The following is a 24220-nucleotide window of genomic DNA, read 5'->3' as shown; positions in this document are numbered from 1 at the left end:
ACCACAGCACATCTGTTACATGTCATCTGTACTAAAGCCACCCAACAGGTTGTATTCAAAAGCCTGTTTTTTTTCCAATACCACTACCGCTGCCACCACCAATGCCACTACCACCAATACCGCCACATTCACCAATACCACCACCTCAGCGCCTTTCGGTCACCGGTAATAGCAGGGGCACTGTACGAGATCGGAGCTGCAGCAGAGGCCGTGCCCCATCCCTCCCTCCCTCCCGTGCCTGCCATAAGCCACAGCCCTCCCTGCACCGGGAGGTGAAGCCAGGGCACCTACAGCAGCTGGAGTGTTTATTAGGCCCAAGATAGCAATGACATTACACAATGCCACACTGCACACTCAAATCACGGAGAGGGCAGGAACTATCGACCCCACCCGCTCTTCCTCCTGAGCACCGACATTGTAATCACAGAGCGAAAAGATGTTGGAGTGCTTTGTTGGTGTTTATATCTCGGATTATATGCATCTCTCACTTCACACTTTGTGTCTGTGTAATTTACAACACTATATGACAATGCCTTTTATTTGTTTTAAAACCCATAACATAAATAATAGCTATTGTCATTTACAATGCCAATAGCTTAAACTTGCGCGAATGCGAGACATATTGCATAGCAAATGCTTGTTATTTGATTATTTTGGTCCAACACACTTGTTCGGAAAGATTTTGTTGGAAACTTGCTGACTAGTATATGAAGTACCGGTATTAAGACCTTCATGGGTGGGGGTTTAGCTGGGCTTGCAGAGGCAGTTACTGTATGTGCGGAGGAAGGTTTTTAATGCTTGTGTGTATGATGAATGTATCGCACTGGAAACCTGGTCTGTAAAATGAAAATAACAATATTACTACTAATAATGTAATCAAAATTGGTACTCATTATATCTAGACGGAAAGCTTTACTCCTCAATGTCGATACAACTTAACCAGAAAAGGCGTGTGTGCTGTAGATACAAATGCTTTGCATACTCCTGCCATGTAGTGTTGGGTCCGGATGTTTGCTATTTGTTTTTCTTTCAAGTCTTTTTTAGTCACGAGGTAAGGTGACTCCTCCTTTTAGTGATAGTGCACAAGGTCATCAATTCAATTGTTGGTTTGTTTTTTCCCGCCGTCTGGTTCGGATGTGTATTGCTGCGCTCCGGTTAGGAACCGTTCTTTAGGTTCCCTTTGACACGCAATCCTCTCTACCCTCGACTGTATTGTTTACGTATGAGTTTTCCACTACTCAGCACATAGTTTCAACATCGGAATCGACTTTTGATTGGAAAGCTTAGTGGACATCCTTCGAGGCTTAACGGCGTTCGGTCAGCTCTCAGTCAGCTCTCAGTCAATGGGTCGGACTCAGTTTAAATTCTGTGCTCTGTGCCATGCAAAGTGTCTATGCACCAGTTCTCATGAAGTGTGCAACTTGTGCTTGTCTCCATAGCACAGGGAAGAAGGCTGCGACACTTGCAGATCGTTGCGAAGCGAATTCTTTGATTGGGATCGTCTGGCTCGACATCGTGGGATGCAGCGTCCAAGCATCGAAGACACGCCAGACATCTACAGTTAAGACTTCGGCCAAGAAGACATCGAGGCATCAGACTTGGATCTCGAGATAGGCCTTGACGCCGAAGAACTGTCGCAGGGACAAGGTGACGTGAGTACCGAAGACCCCTTGCCCCCACAAACTCCAAAAAAACACAGGGCTTTGGCACCACCTCTGCCTTCTGGCCAAGGTCTGCACCAAGATGACGTTTTTGACGCCCCGCCTTCAGACCTGGCACCAAAACTACCAGTCAAGTCTTCTGGTGTGGTAAAAAGTCCACGAAAAGCCTTCTTGGAGCCGAATTCCTCCACGTCGAAAGCCAAGCAATCTTTGGAGCCGAAACCTTCCGCACCGAAAGGTCAGCCTCCGTTGACGCCGAAAACTTCGGTGCCAACGACCTCGGCCCTGAAACACAATGAGACCCTTTTGGATCTGGAATTTTACACTATCCCGTTACCTCCCGATCTGAAGCAAAAGAGGTTCCCTATTAACCCTGACACTGGGCATATTCATGTAAAGCCACCTCAGTAACACAAGATTCAAGAAGAGGACACTTACAAAATCCCCTTAAAGAAAGTCTGTGGCTACAAATCCTTTTCATATACCATCGCCTCCACCTCAGTCACCACCTGAGAATCCTTGGCAAATTACACCTCAGGGTTCTCTTCAATCGCATCATGACGATGATGGGGGAGATGGATATTCCAACAGATCCATGGACAGATTACTTGGTGGATCCCCCAGGTCCTACTGATCCAGACCTTTAGCCAGCCAAACCATCTCTTCCCGACGACTATGCGTCACACCAAGAACTCATTGCCAAGGCTGCACATTAAAATGGGGTAGAGCTCCACAAAATCACTAGAGGAAGATTTTTTTGATTGAGACATTAGCATCCACACACAGGTCATCACAATCACTTCCAATGCTTAAAGGCATGATGTGACATGCTGATATTTTTAAAGACTCAGTCAGAGCATGCATCTTCACAACTATAAGGCCTCTCCTACAGACCCCATTTTTATCAAGGGACCAGTGCCATTAGATTCCCTAGTCGTATCCAATGCTCGTAAAAGAGCAAATTATCAAACCTCAGTGGATGCTCCTCCGCCAGAGAAAGTATCCAAACTAATTGATGCGTCTGGCAAGCGCATAGCCGCTCAGGCTGCAAATCAATGGCACATTGCAAATACCCAAGGCCTTTTAGCTAGATATGACATAGCACACTGGGGCGAAATGGAGCAATTGCTTCAATACCTCCCAGACGAGCACAAGGCTTAAGCACAAGACTTGGTGAATGAGGGTAAGCTCCTTTCCAATTCCTCTTCATTGTGGTCTAGATACAGCAAACACAGCAGCTAGAGGTTAACACTAGCATCCGCCTCTGGAGACATGCTTGGTTGAGGTCCAACAATCCATCCTTACCACACTATTTGATAAGGAAGACCTATTTGACCCTAGCATGGACCAGGTGTTAGAAAAATGAAATGGGACACTGAAGTCGCTAAATCTATGGGGGCGCTTCAGACTACATCCAACAGAGGTTCCTTTCGTTGCTCCTCGTTCACAGGTGGCTCAAAAAACACACCCGCAGATCAAAGTACCCCAGGTTACAAAGGTGTCTACCATTCCTCTCCTTCCAGAGCTTTTTTCCGATGAGGCTATAGAGGCAACAACTTCAAGGGTAAGGGTAACACACCTGGTAACTTCCCCCCCCCCCCCCCCCACGAAGTCACTTGCCCATGCTAGCGCCCCCCCCCTTGGTTTATACCACACCTGTCAGAGGAAGACTTCAACAATTCCTCCCCATCTGGCAGTCCATAACATCAGACAAATGGGTGCTTGGAATTATCCAACATGGTTATTGCGTGGAGCTTACCAGCAATCCCCCAGACATTCCACCGCGATCTCACAAGTTATCTACAGAACACATACACTTGCTAAAACAAGAGGTCCAGTCTTTTACTAAAGGGCGCTATAGAACCAGTTCAATACAGTACCAGGGCTCAGGAGTTCACTCTCTACTTTCTCATCCCCAAAAAGGACAGTTCCCATAGACCTATTTTGGATCTGAGAGAGCTAAACCATTACATACTGTCAGCATTTTCACATGGTAACACGTCGTCAAGTACTCCCACTCTTACAAAAAGCAGACTTTGTCTACTCTAGACTTAAAGGACATCTATATTTTCATGTTCCAATTCATCCAGCTCATTGAAAATACCTCAGCTTTGTGATGGCATAGCAAGCAAACACTACCAGTTCAAGGTGCTTCCCATCAAAGTTTTTACCAAATGCGTGTCAGTAGTCACTGCTCCTCAAAAGATAACACATTCACGTCTTCCCCTACTTAGACGCCCGGCTCATCAAAGCCACCACTCACCAAAACTGTCTGCGGCGCACACAGATCACAATAGATCTACTTCATCGATGGGCTTCACCATCAATGCACTAAAGTCTCACCTGTATCCCTCCTAGATGCAGTCTTACCTAGGAGCCACTCTAAACACAGGCAAAGCTCTAGCCTCTATATACAAAACAAGACCTGCCCGGGGAAAGGATTTTTTATTTTTATTAGCACAGTGAGCACGTTAGTCAATGACCCTGGCTCTTTCAAAGCTGTTGTGTTTTATACCACATGCACGGCAAATTTTTGCCATTCACCAAACGGGTCTGGTATCACTGGCTACTTGAATGAAAACTCCTATGTGTCCAAGTGTTTGTGAAAGTGTTTCTCTAATAGACTGTCTCCCAAATAATATATACAAGGAAGAAAGCTAGACAGAACCAAATAGTGTGGTACCTGTTCAAACACCACAGAGATGAAAAAAAGGTGAGGGGGCAGGCCCAAACGAGGATACGCAGACAGGTACTCGCCTGCTACCTCACGTTCTCATCATAGGCAACTGCCGCCCAAAAGGAAAAGAAGGAATAAATCAAGAAACCTCATATCAATCCTAATAACTGGTGTCTAGTAAAACTTCTATTCTAATCTGTGTCTATGTTCAAAAAATAATAATGGGAATGTCGACCCAAAAGAAGGAAGACTGAGTCTGATCAGGACCCACGTCAAATTAAAACCAAGCAAGACTACACTGGCTGTATGAAACTTTATTCTGTGCTGTGTGTCTGCTCATTAAAACCAACATGTTTCGTTGCCTGTCTAAATTAGCGGCAACTTCTTCAGGGCTAGGGTCGACTGGCCTCTCTGCGTTGCTAGTTCAGACCAGTAATCTATCTGTCTGCACCTGAGGGAAACACAATTAAAAAACACACATTCCGTTTATCACCCATATTGCTCATATGGGTCCTTCACACATACATGAAAGCGATTTGTAACTTCGCTAAATTGCTTATACAAGACGGTGCCTGCAACACCTGTGACATTCATATTTACCGTCAGGGTTGCTCTCATTCAGCATACCTCAACCCTTGGTATAGGTAGATGTGTGCTACATCAAATAGTCCTGGACTGCTTGCCCACTGGCCGCAGATTCGCCTTTCTAAAAAGCACAAAGACACATCCAGTTGTTACACACATCGACCAGGAATTTACAGCCCCCTCTGTTCGTGTGCCTGTTGTCAACTGTGCTGGAGCTTGTTACATCATTGCTACAAGCTACTACTGATGTTAACCACATTTTGTTGCCTCCCCAATATGTATTACTTTCGTGCACGGTCTAATGCGCTCCGAGCCCCCATTCCGCTCCCGTACATACAGCCTCCTCTGCGATTGACACTAGTGCCCCACATTCATAGCTAGTAAATCGGCGGGATCACCATAATGCCGGTTCTTCGGTAGCTTCCACCCACCATGAGGGGAACGTTTGTCTATAGGTACCCCACAGGAGGTTGTTTAGTCAAATCATGGGGCCCACAGGGTTCTCTCCTCGATATACAGCCTGGATGCGATCTCACCTCGTCAGCCTTGCAGTCCGGATGCTACTCGACCTTCATCGCGGGCTGGAAGACTGCTTCCCATTTAAATACGTCTCGCGCGCTGCCTGCGCGCATGCGTGGCTGCTTGCTGAAGGCAACGGCGGCCATATTGTGTAAACCGCCATAGCTGCCTAAGCTGCGCCTTGTGTTTTTTGTTTCACTATCGCGCTAAGCCCAATTCAAGTGTTGCTGAATTACTATGTGTCGCCCAGCAAAGTTGTAAAGACTAGTGACTACACAGATGGTATAGGTTAAGTTTGTTTTGTTGCTGTCATTTTTTATAGACTTCTTCGTTTATTACACCAACATACACAGGTTGTCAACATGTAATTTAAATAACCCACAGGCTGTGTCATATGAACTGCTCAGAGGGTGTTGAAGTGCTAAGGGAGCTCCATCCAGCTTACACGAATGTCTACCCAGTTGCTCACATAAGGACACCTGGCAAGTGTGGTTTAGCAGAGAGGATGTAATCAAGAATGGACCATTAGTTCACTACCTTATTTCACTCCATGTAATGATTTAAACCCTGTTGATCTGCTTTCTCTTGGAAAATCCAGTGCGCCTCCTTGGTTGTTAATCTAGCTTCCATATTATGGATGTCACCCATCACCCGCTCCAATACAACCCAGCGGAGATCTTTGGGGCTATGTCTGGCCGTCAAGAAATGTTGGACAAATTTCGTGGTTAGTTTACCCACCCGGATGGTGCTGGGGTGTTCTTGTACTCTAACCTTCAATTTGCGTGTAGTAAGGCCGATGTAATGAAGACCACAGGGACACGTCCGTCTGTAGATGACGTTGCTCGTATTGCAGTTGCTAAATACGTTCAAATACCATGTTTTGCCTCCTGCTAAAGTGACCCTTTTTGTTGGAGTGGTGAGTTCACATACTGTGCACCCACCACATTGATAGTGTCCTGGCGGGATCCCTGTTTCCTTGATCTCACGCTTGGGTCGTGAGTGCAATAGACTGTCTCGTAGATTGGTGGATCGCTTAAAAGCAAACCGGGGTTGGGGCATAATCATAGTAGAGGTATTCAGCAAGGGCCAATGTTTCCTGATCACCTGTCTGATTTGGGTGGACAAGGGGCCAAAGGTGGTGACCACAGGGATACAATCCCCTGTGGTCTTGGGTGTCCTCTCCAAAAGGGCAGCTCGGGGAGTATTCAGGGCTCGTTTTTTGGCCTGTTTGATGACCTTGGTCGGGTACGCTCGTTCCTCCAATTTACAGGACAAGACACCTGCTTGTTCGACAAAATCCTCAGTGGATGAGCAGTTCCTGCGGTATCGCAAGAATTGCCCTACAGGCAGGTTGTCCCTCAGGGCCCTGGGATGGTAAGATCTGTAGTGCAAGAGGGAATTCTTGTCAGTTGGCTTCTGGTGAACATTGGTAGCAAGTTTGTGATTCGCCGCTCTGATGTCTAGATCCAAGTAGGTAGCTGTTGTATTGCTGATAGTCCAGGTGAATTTAAGACAATCATCCAGGCTATTAAGCTACTGGAGAAATCTATCTAGGTCTGACTCGGAACCCGTCCAAATACATAACACATCGTCAATATATCTCTTCCAGAGGGCGATGTTCCTCTGGAGTAGGAGTAGACAATCAAATTGCTGATCGCCACAGCAGAAGGCAACAAATTTACAAGTGAGAACTTAACCCCCAGGGTCTCATTTTGTACTTTCATCAGTGGGGGTTTCCACAAATAGACCTATTCGCCACAGCTGAAAACGCAAAATGCCCAAACTTCGGCTCCAGGTACCCACACCCGCAATCGAAGGGCACTGCCTTTATAGATGAACTGGTCAGGGATATTTGCCTACGCTTTTCTGCCTCTCCCGCTCATTCCATGGGTGGTTCGGAAGCTCACACTAATTATCCAGTATTAGGGTATCTTTCATAGATTCACATGCCTGAATCATCCCCCCGTCGTCTGGATGGGAGTCCCCAGTACATAAGTAAAGTAATGTTCCATTAGACATGGAAAGTAATCGGCCTAAGGCCTCACATTAGTAACCTATTCAGGTCCTTTTGTAATAAGGACCAAACTCTAGAGAACAACCAGTCAGCTGTCGCCACCCTCTGAAACCTTCCTGGAAGGACCTCTAGACCCTCAGATTTTCTACCGCATGTCGTGCTAAGGGAGTCTCCACTGAGCTCTGCTCAGGTTTTCCTTATTTCTTGATTATCCAGTTATTTCTCTTCAGGATTCTTTGAGTGAAGTTCTTTCTGTCTTCATGTCGGACACTCCTAAAAAGGCCTTTTTAGGCCCTGTGGTACCTGCAGAAAGGTGAAGTTACACGTCGACGACCCCCATAATAACTGCCTCTACTGTCTTTATCCGGACCACTCACCTGAAGACTGCAAGGTATGTCGCACCTTTTCTACAAAAACGTTAAAAGACCACGAGGGAAGGCCTTTTAATTGGCTGCAGAGGCTTAAGGACAAAGATGACCCCTTGTCCTCTGAGTAGAGTGAGAGCTCAAGATCCTCCTCAAAAAAGATCCAGAGATGTCTCTCCAGGTCCTTCTTCGCAGCAACCTCCAAAGATGCACAAAAGTCTTCAGAGGCTTCAAAAATCAAAGATTTGCCCGCCAGGGAGTTTCCTCCCCTTCAAAGTTCGCAGAAATCAGCTTCAAACCCTCTGACTCCTCCGCCAAGGGTGAAACACTCTTTTAAAAAGCCTTCCTCAATCCCATCTACTAACATCTCGTCAACGGTGGCCTCGACGACCAGATCTCCTCACACAGCTACTGGAGTGACTTCGTCGACGACCAAGAAGTCTGCGTCGAAGATGGCGACGAGTGCTTGCTTAGTCGACTTTGTCGTTGACGTCTTCGTCGACAAGGGTTCCATTATCGACGGCAGTGCCCCTTTTGACCATTGACTATTCTTCGTCGACAAATATACCGACGACTGCCTCGTCGACACCTAAATCAAAGACTGCAAATATCACCAAACAGAGGCTGATGCCTTCCCTTGCATCACCCAGTAGGGTCCAGCCCTTGCTCCCCTCATCTTTTGGACGAAGATGATGATTCTGACGAGGACAGTATGTTTCGGGCTGCACGACATCCTTCTGAACTCCATGTTAAATACCAGGAGGACTCAGAGTATGAGGATCAAGATATGGATGAGCAGGCATACTATCAAGAACAAATCCATCACCAACAGCCACAAATGTTTTCTCTCCCTTCAGCCCTGGTCTCTGACCTGCAATTTATGATTTCAGACTACAAGAGGTTCCCTACCTCTGCTCCGTCTCCTGCTCCAGTTCTCTCTCCGCCTCAGATGGCGCAAGTTCCACCTCCCCTGCTTCCTGCCAGTGAAGTCTGTGCCGCCTCCCCCCTCTACGGACGACTAGGAGGATGAGCCACAAGAAGGGGAAATTCAAGATACTCAGTCACATCACGACAAATGGGACGACTGTTATCCCTCTTCCAGTTTCGCCTACACCACCTCAGGTAGACTCGCCTCCAGAAAATATCGGAGGTTTCCATAATCTCCTGAAAAGAGCAGCACAAGGTTTTCAACTTCCAATGCCTTCTCACCAACAGGACTCTTTCCTTTACGACTTCAAGGAACCTTTCAAGAAATCTGTTAGATCAATGCCCATCTTAGATTATATCTGGAATCAAGGCAGCAAATCATGCAAAACCCTTCTACAGTTCCTCCGGTTTTGCCAAGATTGGATAAAAAATATAGAGCTCCCGACAACGCTCAAAGCAGATCAAAAAACCCATCTGCCCCACTTTCAGCATCTCCGGATAGAGAGGGCAGCCGCTTGGACAATATTGGAAAGTGTTTTTCCTCCATGTCGGCGTTAACTGTACGAGCGTCTAACTCATTGGTGTTATTGGGACGCTACAACAGGCAGATGTGGGCACCCTACCTAGAGGCCCTCCCTCCTGCAAGATACTAAAGAAGAAGTAAAGAAATTGTTGCTGGAGGGCGAAAGATCGGCTTCTGAAATCGACTGTGCGATGGACATCGCATCCACTGGTTTCCGCCAACTGGCTGGGGCGGCGGTCCTAAAGCACCAAGGATGGCTTAAGACAACAACATTCCAGCCTGAGATCCAGACCAAAATCCTTGACCTGCCCTATGATGGACAACTCCTTTTTGGGACTCCAATTGATGAAGCCCTCCAAGGGATCAAAGATACGGATACAGCCAGAACTTTGGGTACCCTCCAATATAAAAGCACCCCTTTTCGAGGCTCACAGGGTAGAGGGCAATCTTCTTACCGATGAGGCTACCAGCAGTATAGGTATCCTACTGTGAGAAAGTGCCATCTTTATTGCGTGGTATGCCCCCACTATTTGCTGAATGTACTTGGACTGAGTGCCCTGGACTCCTGCCAATCAGGTGCCCAGGGCCTATGTTCCTTCCCTAAAAAAAACCTCACCCAAATTGGCAAACCCTGGCCACATATCAGCCCCTGGTAAATGGTACCCTAGGTAGCCAGGGCCCTGTGACCAGGAAAGGCCTCTAAGGGCTGCAGCACTCATTGTGCCACCCTTAGAGGCCCTGTACCCTAACGCACGCGCACACTCCCCTCCCCCCCCCCCCCCCCCCCCCCCCCCCCCCCCCCCCTTGCAGGCTGAGTGTCTGGGTACGAGACAAAACAGTCGACATGGCACACATCCCTGTGTGCCATGCCCACCACCTACACTGCCCTGGCATACATCAGCCACCCCTCTAGCTGGGTGCCCTACGCCAGTGGTGTGGGCGCATGAGCCCTGTGCCCCTACAGTACCCAGGTCCATTCCTGGGCACTGTAAGTGCAGTGCTGCCATTTCAGAGTACATGGTGCTGGGAGCTCGTCCAACACGAACTCCACAGCACCATAATGGCAACACTGAAGACTGAAGTTTGGTATCCAACTTCTCAGCACATTAAACCCGCACTGATGCCATTGTGGGATTTAATGTACCAAGCACCCCAAAGGGCATCTTAGAGATGCCCCCTGAAACCTAACCTACAATCCACGTCTGGTCTGGGAGGCTGCCTAGGCTGCCACACAGCAGACTTGTTGCTGGACCCCTGGGTAGGAGAGCCCCCGTTCTCCTGGGCCTGCAGCAATGCACATCCTGGGCGAGGTGCTAGGTCTCCTCCCCCAGGATGGACAGGGGGAAGCTTTAAAGGCATGCCGCCTCTGGGAGCTTCCCCAGGCCACTTGCTGCCCCCATTCTGGCGGGAAGCCTGGCCTGAAACCCCAAATAAGGACAGGGGATGTGCCAGCCTGCCAACCGCAACCCTCGGGTGGGGAAGGCGAGGTGAATCACATCTCCGGGCGCTCGCCATCTTGAAGATGGGAGGCCCAGCCCAATCAGGACTAGGCAACTGCCCCCCTCCCACAGGAGAGTGGCAGGAAGGGGGGTGTACCCACCCCAGGACAGGGACCCATTGGTCCCTGCCCTTTACCTACCTGTAATGCCCCTACATCTAGTATTTAGGGGCACCCTGAACCTTTTTCCTCAGATTCCAGATTTCCGAAAAACAAAGAGCAAGAAGAAAGAAGACCTGCCCTGCAGCTGCTAAGAGGGAGACACCAACTGCTTTGACCCCAACCCTACCGGCTTGTCGACTCTCGAACCTGCTCCTGCTACATCCCGGCACCTCTTGTGGCCAGCAACCTCACAAACCCCCGGAGGACCTGGCTACCTTTTGGCCCTAAACACCTGGGACCTTGGCAGAGGCTCTGCTCAAAACCCGCTTCTAACCCCTGGCATCAGCCCGGAATCGCGAACTCTGCACCTGCCAAGCCTGGTCTGTGCCAAGGCTGGTCTGTGCCGGAGTGAACAAAGACCCAGAGGGTGTGTCCCCCCCCCCCCCCCCTCCTCCTCCTCCCCTGGCGACTGACCCCAAATCCGGCACCCAAGGACTCACCTCGACACTCCTGACGACGGCTGCAACCTCAGAACCCGATACCCCCACTAACCGCGATCAACAGAGGGTAAGATTTCCCGACGCTAAAAGGCACCCCGGCACCCACCTATCCTCCAACTGCCCAACTTACCTCTCGAAGTGGTGGTGTCGCCTGAAGAATCTTCGTCCCTGAGCTTGCAGCCTTTGTTCAACCGGGAGCTTTCCCATTGAAACCCATTGAGCACCCAAAGGCTCAAAAGCACCCAGCCGCCCGAGTGGCCCTGGCAGTGTAACCTCTATACTTATCTACTTCCCAATTTGCCCTGAGCAAGTGACCAGGAGCTCAGCTCCCCCAGCCGCGTGGCCTGCTAGTCAGCAGCCACCAACCAAGGCCCCCTGCCTCCCATAGGATAACATTGGGCCGATCTCACTCTGCACCCGGCTGCCCCTGTGCCGCTGAGGGTGTAACAACTTTACCTTCCTGACCCTGGGAGACCTCTGAGTCTGTGCCCAGAACCTTAACTCTGCCAGTCGAGTACTTACCCAAAAGCCGATAATACAATGTTCGAGGCATATGAGCTGCAGATTATACACCTTTGCATAGATCGCCATCTGGTGTTGGGCCCGGATGTTTGCAGTTTGTTTTTCCTCTTGGAAAGTCTTTGGAAGTCACGAGGGCGGTGACTCCTCCTTTGGTTCGTATTGCGCATTGGCTTCGGCGCCATCCTCGGATTGTTTTTTTCCGCCATCGGGCTCGGATGTAGTACTTCGCGCTCCGGTTCCGAACTTTTCCAGTTCAACGATCGACGCAAAATCCTCGCTCATCGAGATTCTTCAGATAACAAATCACCTTCTCTTCGACACTTCTTCGATTCCAGTCGTCGACGGCGGCCTTCGGGCCTATCCCGGCTCCGTTCTCGGCTGATGGAAAGAACTCCCTTCAAGAAGTGCCCTCGATGTGGGTCCAAATTCCCCCACACCGATCTTCATGAAGTGTGCAACCTCTGCCTCTCTCCTGAACGCGAGGCTCGAGACTGTCCCGCCTGCAAGTCTTTTAGATCAAAAAAGACTATTCGAGATCGAAGGGCCAGACGCAACATGGCGCACTCCGCGACCTCCGCTCCAGTCGACAACTTCGGGGACGACGTTGAAGCTCCGGGACAGCAGCACACCGAAGATGATTACGACCTCGTCAGTGCTTCCGAGGCCGACGACTCAGATGTGGAGGACATCACCCCGGCGCAGAGGGTCGTGAGTACTATACCCCCTCGCACACCCACGCCGATACCCAAAAAGGCTTCGGTCACGCCTTCGCCTTCGAGCCTAGGCAAGACCAAGGACACTGCTTTCACCACCCCACCTTCGGGCCCGGTAAAGCCTATTAAGCCTTCCGGCAGCTCGGGCTCGAGCCAGCCTACCAGCGGTGCCGAAAAACACCCTTCGACACCGAAGAAAAAATTGGCCTCACCTCCACACCGAGCTCAGCACCAAAGCCCTCGGTGTCGAAACCCGCCCTCTCGGTGTCGGCCAAACATCATAAGGCCCTCGACGCCGACACTCCTGTGCCGAAGCCTCCCTCGGCACCGAACAAGAAATCCGAGGTCCCAAAAAAGCCGTCGGCCCCAAAAACCTCGGCGCCGACCGAACAATCGGGGTCGCAAGAACTATTCACACCGGATCCTTTGCAAAAGACACTTACCAAGGATCCAAAAACTGGACATTTGACATTGTCTTCAAAAAAGATACATTTGGACAAACCAGCTCCACCTCCAAAGAGGAAGGACTGTGCTACCACCCCTTTCAGAGTGCCTTCTCCACCTCCTCCACCCTCCCCACCTCCACCTTCTCCACCCCTGCCTCATCGTTCTCCGACCCGGTCTCCAGACCATGATGATCAATGGGACCCTTAATACGATCCAGCAGATGTGCCACACGACCCCACCCCTACTGTATCCCCAGACCCATGGGATGACTATAACAATCTGGACATCCCAGATGTCCCACAGGATGACCTTTATCCATCCAGGCCATCCCCACCAGAAGACTCGTTAGGTTTTCGCCACCTACTACAGAGGGCGGCACATTATCACGGGGTAGAGCTACATACTGACCCAGTAGAGGAAGATTTTCTCCTAGACACCTTCGATACTGCACATAGGTCTACTGCTATACTACCTATGCTAAAAGGAGTAATCAAACGTGCACCAGAGGTTTTTAAAGACCCAGTCAGGGTTAGGGTCCTAAACCCACGTATAGAGAAATATAAAGCCGCCCCCACAGATCCTGCATACATTAAAGGCCCTGCACCACTGGATTCCTTAGTGGTATCTACAGCTAGGAAGAGATCAAATTCTCAGGCGTCAGGCGAAGCACCGCCACCTGACAGAGTCCAAGCTCCTAGACGCGTCAGGGAAGCGCACTGCGTCACAAGCCGCCAATATATGGCGTATCGCCAACACTCAAGCGCTATTGGCCAGATACGACAGAGCGCATTAAGATGAGCTAGAAACCATCATGCACCATCTCCCTGAACAATACAGAAATAGGGCTAATGAATTGATTCAAGAGGGAAAAACCATAACTAATACCTCCTATACGCTGTGCCCTAGATGCGGCAGACCATAAACACCAGTGTCCTCCTCCGTCGCCACGCCTGGCTAAGAGTTTCAGGTTTTAAACCTGAGGTGCAAGCCTCCATATTGAACCACCCATTTGATCAACATTCATTTGGCCCTCGAAGATGAAGAAAGACACCGATACAGCGAAATCCATGGGAGCCCTACAGTCACACACTCCTAGGCGCTCCTTTCGCCGCTCTTCGTTTCGGGGCACGGGTAGAGGCTACTCCTCAGCGCATCCACGTCCTACAAATCCCCTCCTCAGTCCACATTCACAAGGGGTTATCAAAGAGGCGGCTACAGAGGCAATAATAATAAAGGCTGAGGCAAAACAAATACCGCCCGCTCTGCCACACCGCCTACCCAATGACTCCCTCCAGACCATCCCACTCCGGTCGGGGGCAGAATACTAAATTTCCTTCACGTCTGTGAGACCATCACCTCCGACAGATGAGTGACCCAAATTATTCATTCAGGGTACTGCCTAGAATTAACATCTACCCCCCCCCCCCCAAACATTCCGCCCAGGCAAAGCCCAATGTCACACGAACATGCCACGTTATTAAAACAGGAAGTAATCTCCCTCCTGCAAAAACAAGCCATAGAGCAAGTCCCCATCAATCGGCAAAATTTAGGGGTCTACTCCCTGTACTTTCTGATTCCAAAAAGACGAGACTCTACAACCTATTCTAGATCTCAGACGTCTAACACTTTCATACATTCAGACCATTTTCACATGGTAACCCTTCAACAGGTTCTTCCACTCCTCTCCCAGAACGACTTTCTCACCACACTGGACTTGAAAGACGCATACTTTCACATCCCAGTACACCATGCTCACAAAGTACCTCAGATTTGTAGTGGACGGGCAACACTACCAGTTCAAGGTGCTCCCGTTCGGGGTCACAACAGCACCAAGGGTATTCACCAAGTGCCTAGCAGTAGTGGCGGCACACCTCAGAAGACTGCACATTCACGTCTTCCCATATTTGGACGACTGGCTAATAAAAGCCACGTCCTACAACCAATGTGTGCACCACACCACCGCTACAATCCAACTACTTCACCAGCTAGGTTTCGCGGTGAACCACCAAAAGTCCCACCTGATACCATCACACACAAAACAATACCTCGGTGCCACCATAGACACCTCAAAAGCCATAGCCTATCCCAATCCTGCCAGGATTGCAAACATACAGGCTCTGCGTCAAAAATTCATTCTTCCACTCTCTCCCAGCAAGAGTGTTTATGCAACTGATAGGGATGATGGCCTCTTGCATTTTCATAGTGCCCCATGCAAGACTCCAGATGCGTCCACTCCAAGAGTGCTTAGCGTGCCAGTGGAACCAGGCCCAGGGGCAACTGACAGATCTGGTGTTGGACGGTCGCACCCATCGCTCTCTGCAGTGGTGGAACACCACAAACCTTTCCAAAGGTCAACCGTTCCTGGACCCAGTTCCACAAATAATCCTAACAGACCCATCGCTCTCCGGCTGAGGAGCTCATCTGTTACATCTCACAGTGCAGGGCACATAGACGCCGCAACAGAAGTTACTCCACATCAACCATTTGGAGTTACTGGCAATCTTTCTAGCCCTAAAATCCTTCCAGACGCACATTTTAGGCAAGGCAGTCCTCATTCGCACAGACAACATGACTGCCGTGTACTACATTCAAAAACAGGGGGGCACACACTCTCCACAGCTCTCTCAACTAGCACAGAGCATATTGAGATGGGCAATTCCGCCGAAAATCTTTCTCCTGGCCCAACACGTCCCAGGAGTCAAACACCGTGGCAGATCTGCTCAGCAGACAAACGCAGCAGATCCACGAGTGGGATTTTCACCCGCAGGTTCTTCACCGTTCTTTCAGAAGTGGGGGCATCCTCAGACCTCTTCGCCACCTACGAAAACAAAAAATGCCCAAGCTTCGCCGCCAGATATCCACACCCATTGTCCAAAGGCAATGCGATATGGGTGAACTGGTTCAGACAAATTTGCATACGCTTTTCCACCTCTTCCACTAATTCTATTAGTGGTGCGAAAGCTACAACAGCATTCCCTCACGCTCATCCTGGTAGCTCCAACATGGGCCAGACAACCGTGGTACACCACACTGCTGGAACTCTCGGTAGTACCACACCAAAAGTTACACCTCTCACCATGCCTCCTGACCCAGAACCATGGAGAGATCAGGCACCCGGACCAAGCTCAGCTCAACCTTGCGATCTGGCTCCTGAGGTCCTAGAATTCGGATACCTTAACCTTCCCCCTGATTGCATGAATATTATCAGTTCAGTTCAAAAGCTTTATTTCGACAGTTAGTCATAAAAGCACAACAATACAACACAACGCACAATAAATAAGACATAGTACAATACAGTTGCAAGATAAAATAATTATTAAATTCCATATACTGTCTGATATCTAAAAATTATTTTAAAAAAAGATATTACTGTAACAGCTGTTTCCTAGCAGTTCTTATCCTCCAAGCCCAACCCAAAAATTTAGCTAAACAGCAGGCAAAGAAGGGACGAGCGTCAGAGTGCAATATGCGTAAAGCTTCCAAGTGTGATCTTGTACCTAGGCTCCTACATAAAGGCTTCAGCCATATCGACCTAGGCACAGAATAAGCATGGCACTCGAACAACAGATGAGCTATGGACTCGACCCTTAAATTACAAAAGGGACAGTAAGGGACAGTTTGGTATGGAGGTTTCCAGGTAGACGTAAAAAATCCTAGGGGAAGGACACCCACCCTGAATTTAAAGTATAATGCTCTATCGCCTGGGTTGGAGATTGCATCCAAATAAGGTTCTCTGAAAGGGATCTCCTTAACTAACAAAAACTGGGCGACAGATTTACAATGATTGGGGTTACACAACCTCTCATTATCCACCCAGAGCCAATAGATCTTCTTGAGCATTTGTTTTGAGGGTGCTGTTCTATTGACCCAAGCATCTCCTAAACCCAGGTCATAGAGAAGTCGCTTAACCTCCCTGAGCCAGATTACCTTATACCAGCCGGATGAGGATAAGATTTCGCTGAGGGCATCTGCATAACTACTCAATTCAGGGACATTCCATATCCTGGCCCATAATAAAAGGGGACGTAGCCTAGCTTGCTCACTGATTGAGCGTGTGCCTGCATCTAACAGGAGAGGAATTGAAGGGGTGCTGTGGGGTAACTTCATAAGGTCTTTATGAAAATTATTTTCGAGGTGTGTCAAAATGTCAACTCTTTGTATACCCCATAATTCCGCACCATACAGAGCTGCACTCACCACCCTTGCCCTATAAATATCAAGAAGTGCCCCAATAGGTTTTAAAGCTGAGGCACGTTGTTCCTTGAGCAGGGCCCCTGTGACCCTCTTGTGGGTCAAAAACACCTTTTGGTGGTGCGCCTTCCAGCTCATATTGGCACACAGACGGATACCTAGATAGTCAAATTCGTTGACTCTATCAAGGGGAACAGAGTCCAGGGAAGGAGGAACAGCCACTTTCCTGGGAGGGTTAAGAACAAGGAATTTGGTCTTGCTTATGTTTATGGACAGGCCCTTGGTATCACAAAAGGCCTTAAAACTAGAAAGCAACTTTTGGATACCTGCTGGTGACTTTGAAATTAGGAGGGTATCATCCGCGAAAAGGAGCGTAGGTACTTTTCTGCCAGCCAAGGATGGTGCGTCTGACGGCTGTTGGAGCAGATGCTCCACCACTCCGTTAACATAAAGAGAGAACAGAGTGGGGGCAAGCACACATCCCTGGCGGACGCCCCTATCTACGGAGATACGAGGTGTTTTCTCCCCCTGGGTACCCCACCTAATCTGGGCAAAGTTGCTTTCGTGGAACTTTATAAGCAAGGCCGTTCGCAAGTCTATAAAGACTAAATACAAGCTGCCCCCACCCAGCACAACCACTTTCCAATATTATCAGAGAAGCTAGACTCCCTACTACTAGGGCATGCTATGGTGCAAAGTGGAAAAGATTTGTTGTTTACTGCCATAACACAATCAACCCTCTAAATGTGTCCATACAACACATCATATGTTACTTGCTCCGTCTACAAAGGTGTAACCTAGCATATACATCCATTCGGTTACACCTTGCAGCAATTGCTGCTTACTTACAGAACAGGCAGCACCGATCACTTTTCAGGGGGACTGCCATCAAAGAGTAATTCCACCCAGAGTACCACCCTCACCTTTCTGGAACTTAAATATAGTTCTCACAAGGCTAATGGGACCGCCTTTCGAACCATTGCATAAATGTGAGCTGCAATTTCTCACATGGAAAACAGCTTTTCTAGTGGCCATCACTTCCCTTAGAAGGGTTAGTGAAATACAAGCACTCACTATACAGGAACCTTTTCTCCAAATGCATCAGAACAAGGTTGTACTCCGCACCAACCCAAAATTCCTACCCAAAGTCATTTCTCCCTACCATCTGAACCAATCGGTAGAATTACCAGTTTTTTTCTCAACCTCAAACTGTTGCGGAAAGGGCTTTACACACACTGGATGTTAAAAGGGCCTTACTTTACTATATCCAAAGAACACAACCTTTCAGAAAAACCAAACCGCTATTTGTCTCTTTCCCTCCACCACATAAAGGCAACCCTATTTCTAAATCAGGGATAGCTAGGTGGATTGTAAAATGCATACAGATTTGCTACCACAAAGCAAAACGAACGCTATCTGTTCCCCCCTAAAGCCCACTCTACAAGGAAGATAGGGGCTTCTATGGCTTTTCTAGGGAACATGCCATTAGATGACATCTGCAAAGCAGCGACATGGTCAACACCGCACACTTTCACAAAACATTACTGTGTAGATGTGCAAACCAAGCAACAAGCTAGTGTGGGCCAGGCTGTACTAAAAACACTGTTCCAAACCACTGCAACGGATGCCGGTGGTTGCCGCTAGGGTTGGGTACTGCTATATAGTCTATGCTAAAGTGTATAATCTGCAGCTCATATGCCTCGAACGGAATATGCTACTTACCAGTATGCATCTGTTCTTGGCATGTAGAGCTGCAGATCTATACACGCCCACCCGCCTCCCCGGCTACCTGTATCCGTTCCAGTCTATCTTATTTAGATACAACACACATGGGTTTCTTTACTGTTATTACTACGCTCCATCTTTCCCTACTGGCGAAAAACAATCTGAGGATGGAGCCGAAGCCCATGCGCAATACGAACCAAAGGAGGAGTCACTGACATTGTGACTTCCAAAGACTTTCCAAGAGGAAAAACAAACTGCAAACATCTGGGCCCAACACCAGATGGCGATCTATGCAAAAGTGTATAGCTCTGCAGCTCTACATGCCAAGAACAGATGCATACTGGGAAGTAGCATATTCCTTAGGCCCTGTGCTTCCTGCAATAAGAAGAGGCTACATGTCGACGACCAACATAAAGACTGCCTCTCTTTATCCGGACCATTCCTCCAAGGACTGTAAGGTATGTCGTACCTTTTCTTCAAAGACTCCTAAAGACCGTGAGGGACGGCTTTTAATTTGGCTGCAGAGGCTTAAGGACAAAGAATACCCCTTGTCCTCTGAGGAGAGTGAGGGCTACATAAAGTCTTCCAAAACCTCACAGAAAAGGTCCAGAGATGCTTCTCCAGGTCCTTCTTCGCAGCCCCATCAAAAGAAGACGCAGAAAAAGTCTTCAGAGGCACAACTTACGGCTTTACCATCCAAGGATCCTCCGCCAAGGATTGTGCACACCTTTAAAAAAAAAAAAAAACCTGCTTCAGCTCCGTCAATCACCACCATGTCGACGGTGGCCTCGACGACAATCTCCTTCTACAGCTGAGTGAGTGACTACGACGACCGTCTCTACACTCTTGGCGTCCTCGGCATCTAACTCGACGACGGTGACGTATTCGTCGACGGCTGTTATACCATTATCGTCGACTATCAAGATTAAAAAATCGATGTCGGCGTCCAAGACATTGTCGACGCCACGCTCGTCGAGTAGCGCATTGACGAGTACGTCGACTAGGAGTGTGCGTCTACTTCTTGGTCGACGCAGACTTCGTCGACGCCTCCATCGGTTGTATCCGTTGGTTTCTTTGACGATGACTACACAAACGACTGCCTCGTCGACGACACCAAAGTCAAAAATGGGCAGTGCATAGGTTTACCTCAAGATCACTAAACGCACGCTTATTACCCAGAAGACAGCCATCTTCGCCAACCATCCATGGTTTGTCTTCCTGCATCTTTGGTTTCTGACCTCCAATTTTTATTTTCCGACTACAAGCAGAGATTCCCTACTTCTGCTCCGTTTTCTGCCCCAGTTCTCTCTCCGCCACCAAGGTTACAGGTTCCGCCTTCACAGTCTGTGCCTGTCACAATACCACCTCCCCCATCCACAGATGAGGAGGATGAACAGGAAGGAGGGGTTCATGATTACCAATCAACTCATGATGAGTGAGACGACTACGTTATCCCATTTCCAGCGTCTCCGGTGCCTCCTCAAGCAGATTCGCCTCCTGAGGATATTGGGGGTTTCCATAATGTTTTAGAAAGAGCTGCACAGCGTTCCCAAATTCCTATGCCTGCTCACCAGCAAGACTGTTTCCTGTACGACTTTAAGGAACCTTTTAAGCAATTAGTGAGATCTGTGCCGATCATAGACTACATCTGGGAGCAAGGCATTAAAATCATGCAAAATCCTTCTATGGTCTTCCCCCAGTGTTGCCTCTTCTGGACAAGAAGTACAGAACTCCAGCCTGTCTTACAGGACATCCCAAGCCTGATTCCGTCATCACTCTGGCAGCTCAGCGGAGGTCTAAAAACCTTTTGCTCAGCTTTCAGCCCATCCAGATCGGGAGGGCAGACGACTAGACAATATTGGGAAGCGTTTTTCTTCCAGGTCTGCATTAACGGTGCGTGCGTCTAATTCTTTAGCGTTATTGGGGCGCTACAACTGGCAGATGTGGGCGGACATTGCACCATACTTGGAGTCCCTGCCTGACGACTCGAAAGAGGCGAAGAAAATTTTGTTAGAGGGCAAACGTTCGGCTTCCGAAATAGATTGTGCGATGGACATCACCTCTACTGGTTTCCGCCAATTGGCTGGGGCTGCGGTCCTCCGACGCCAAGGTTGGCTTAAGGCGACCACATTCCGGCCGGAAATCCAGACGAAGATTCTAGACATGCCTTATGATCAACTTCTTTTTGGCACTCATATTGATGAAGCCCTTCAAGGCATAAAAAAGGATACAGACACGGCCAGGGCTTTGGGCACCCTTCAATTTAAAAAAAAACAAAAAAACTTTTTGAGGCTCACTGGGTAGAGGACAATCTTCCGCTCGAGGAACCTACCAACAATATCTGTTATCCAAATGGCCGCAATTTCAACAGCGCCAACAGCAACAATCTTCCTACAATAAGTCCTCCTTTCACGGAAAGGGTGGACGACAGAAGGATTCCACCCGGCATCAATGACTTTTCTCTACCGCCGGTCTCCATTTCCTCTCTGCCCTCCAAAGTAGGAGGAAAAATTTCCCACTCTTTACACAATTGGAAACCAATAACAATGGACCGTTGGGTTCTTCAACTGGTACAATTCGGACACTCACTGGAGTTCGTTCAGACTCCGCAGACCCCTCCTCGACCTAAGCTTCACAAGAATCTGGGCCTTTTGCTCCTGGAAATCTCACTAATGATCCAGAAAGGTGCTATCGAGCGGGTTCCTCTTCGTCAGCGGAGGAAAGGCTTTTACTCCTGTTTTTTCTTGGTGCGCAAAAAGGAGAAGAAATGGAGACCAATCCTAGATTTGAGAAGTCTCAACAAGTTCTTAAAGAAACAATCGTTTCGCATGGTCACCATTCAAGAAGTACTGCAACTTCTCAATGCGAACGACTACATGGTATATCTTGGATCTTCAAGATGCCTACTTTCATATCCCTATCCACAGGAATCACAAAATTTCTGAGATTCGCTGTGGCAGGCAGACATTACCAATTCCGAGTCCTGCCGTTCGGACTGAAGTCAGCCCCTCGCATTTTCACAAAGTGCCTTTCTCCAGTGGCTTCATACCTCAGGCAGCAACGTCACCAAGTTTTTCCCTATCTCGACGACTGGCTTGTCAAGGCACCTTCTCTAGACTGCAAGAACAGATCTTCCAACGCCTGTGTACAGCTCTTCGGTTGCTTGGGGCTCACTCTCAATCCAGACAAATCCGTCCTACAGCCTTCTCAACTGATAACTTTAATGGGTGCTATTCTCGATACAAATCAGAAGAAAGCTTTCCCGTCACAAGAACGACAGTGCAAACTTCTTCACTTGGCAAACCGCATAAGATCCAGGAAGTTTCTCTCAGTGCACCTATTCAAATCTCTTCTCAGGAGGTCATCCTGTATTCTGCTGGTTCCCTACTGTCACCTCCACATGCGTCCTCTCCAGGAATCACTCTCCACTCAGTGGATTCAAGCCGAAGGATCCTTCGATGTTGTTCAGGTGACTCCACAGATGGTCACTGCTCTACAGTGGTTGACTCGTCCACGGAATCTTTCACAAGGCCTGCCCTTCTTTCTTCAAAAAGTCTCTCCACAAATAATCACAACGGATGCGTCCCTGGAGGGTTGGGGAGCTTTCCTCCAGGAACTTGGGATCAGCGGAAAGTGGTCTCCTTCCGATCGGAAGCTTCACATAAACCTCCTCGAACTACGAGCTGTTTGTCTGGCCCTCCTGGCGTTCTTTCCCAGGATCAAAGATTCTCTGGTGCTTGTCCGGACGGACAATACTACGACAATGCACTACCTAAACAAGCAGGGGGCTACTCGTTCACTGCCACTCTCACGCGAATCTCAGAAGATCTGGAACTGGTTACTGCAACACATTTCCCTAAGAGCGGAATATGTTCCAGGAACAGATAATGTGCTGGCCGATTCACTAAGCAGGGAACAAACAACGTGTCATGAATGGGAGTTGAACCAGCAGACTCAACGGCATATTCTCTCAATGGGGCACACCTCTCATGGGTCTATTTGCCACCCAGCACAACGTCAAATGCCAAAACTTTGCAAGCTGGCATCTCTAGGGAATGCTTTTTGGATAGCATGGTTCAACGTCTTTGCTTATGCTTTTCCACCGATTCCCAGGGTCCTCAGGAAGTTGAAGGCAGAACCCTGCACGCTAATCCTGATCGCGCTTGCTCCATCTTCTCTCCCTGGAACCGCCAATTCCGTTGAAACCTTTTCCCTCTCTCCTCACAATGGACCGGGAACAAGTCCGACATCCGGATCCAGCATCTCTCAAATTATCGGCTTGGCTCCTGAGTTCCGAGAGTTCCATGGCCTAGACTGCAGGGCAGTTTTGGCTCTGGCTCGAGCCGACAGTCCACACAAGACATATTCCTTGAAATGGAAAAGATTTTGCATCTGGTGTAAGTCTCCGAATGTGCACCCTTTCACTTCTTCTCCGGAGCAAATATTGCCTTACCTTCTCTATCTGGCGACTTCAGGTCTTGCTCACACCTCTATTAAAGTTCACTTGGCAGTGATATCCTGTTTCAGGAGATCTTTTACAGGTCCTTTTCTTTGGTCTAATAGACTGATTAAACAAATTCTCAAGGGTCTGTTTAGGACTTTCCCTCCCGTGAAGTCTCCAACTTGGCAACTCAACATCGTTCTTGCTCAGCTTATGCAACACCCTTTTGAAACTATGCACAGAGCCAATCTCCAGTTTCTCTCTTGGAATACAGCACTCCTTCTAGCCCTTTCATCTGCATGGCGAGTAAGCGAGCTTCAAGCATTTTCAATTCAAAACCCTTTTCTCCAATTCAAACATGATAGGGTTATACTTCGGACTAATCCCAAGTTTGTACCCAAAGTCCCGTCTGACTTTCACCTGAATGAGCCTATAGTCTTAAGAACCTTTTTTCCAAATCCTCAAACGGCGGCAGAAAGAGCTCTGCATTCACTGGATCTTAAACGCTGCCTTAAATTCTTCCTTGATAGATCAGACGTTCCGCAAATCCAACCAACTCTTTGTGGCTTACAGTCTACCTAGGAAAGGTTTTCCACTTACCAAACAGAGTATTTCTCGGTGGATCTCTGGCGCTATTACTTTGTCCCCAGCAAGCGGGCCAACCCTTGCACTCGACAGTTCATGCCCATTCCACTAGGGGGATTTCTACCTCCATGGCACTTTTTGCAGGTGAACCTATCAGACATTTGCAGAGCGGCAACATGGAAGACGCCACATACATTTACCAAGCATTACTGCTTGGATACGGAA

The 24220-nt window shown here is 48.6% G+C and overlaps 1 protein-coding gene across 1 annotated transcript in view; it reads left to right on the top strand.

Moving 5' to 3' along the window:
* HDGF (heparin binding growth factor) overlaps window positions 1-24220 on the top strand; it is an 88617-nt gene that overhangs the window by 47929 nt on the left and 16468 nt on the right. The gene's annotated exons all lie outside the window — the stretch shown is intronic.

This window comes from Triturus cristatus, chromosome 12 (assembly GCF_964204655.1).
Source record: "Triturus cristatus chromosome 12, aTriCri1.1, whole genome shotgun sequence".
NCBI classification, from domain to species: domain Eukaryota; kingdom Metazoa; phylum Chordata; class Amphibia; order Caudata; family Salamandridae; genus Triturus; species Triturus cristatus.
Note: the sequence above shows the minus strand (reverse complement) of the source record. Positions and strands in the feature narration are given on the sequence as shown.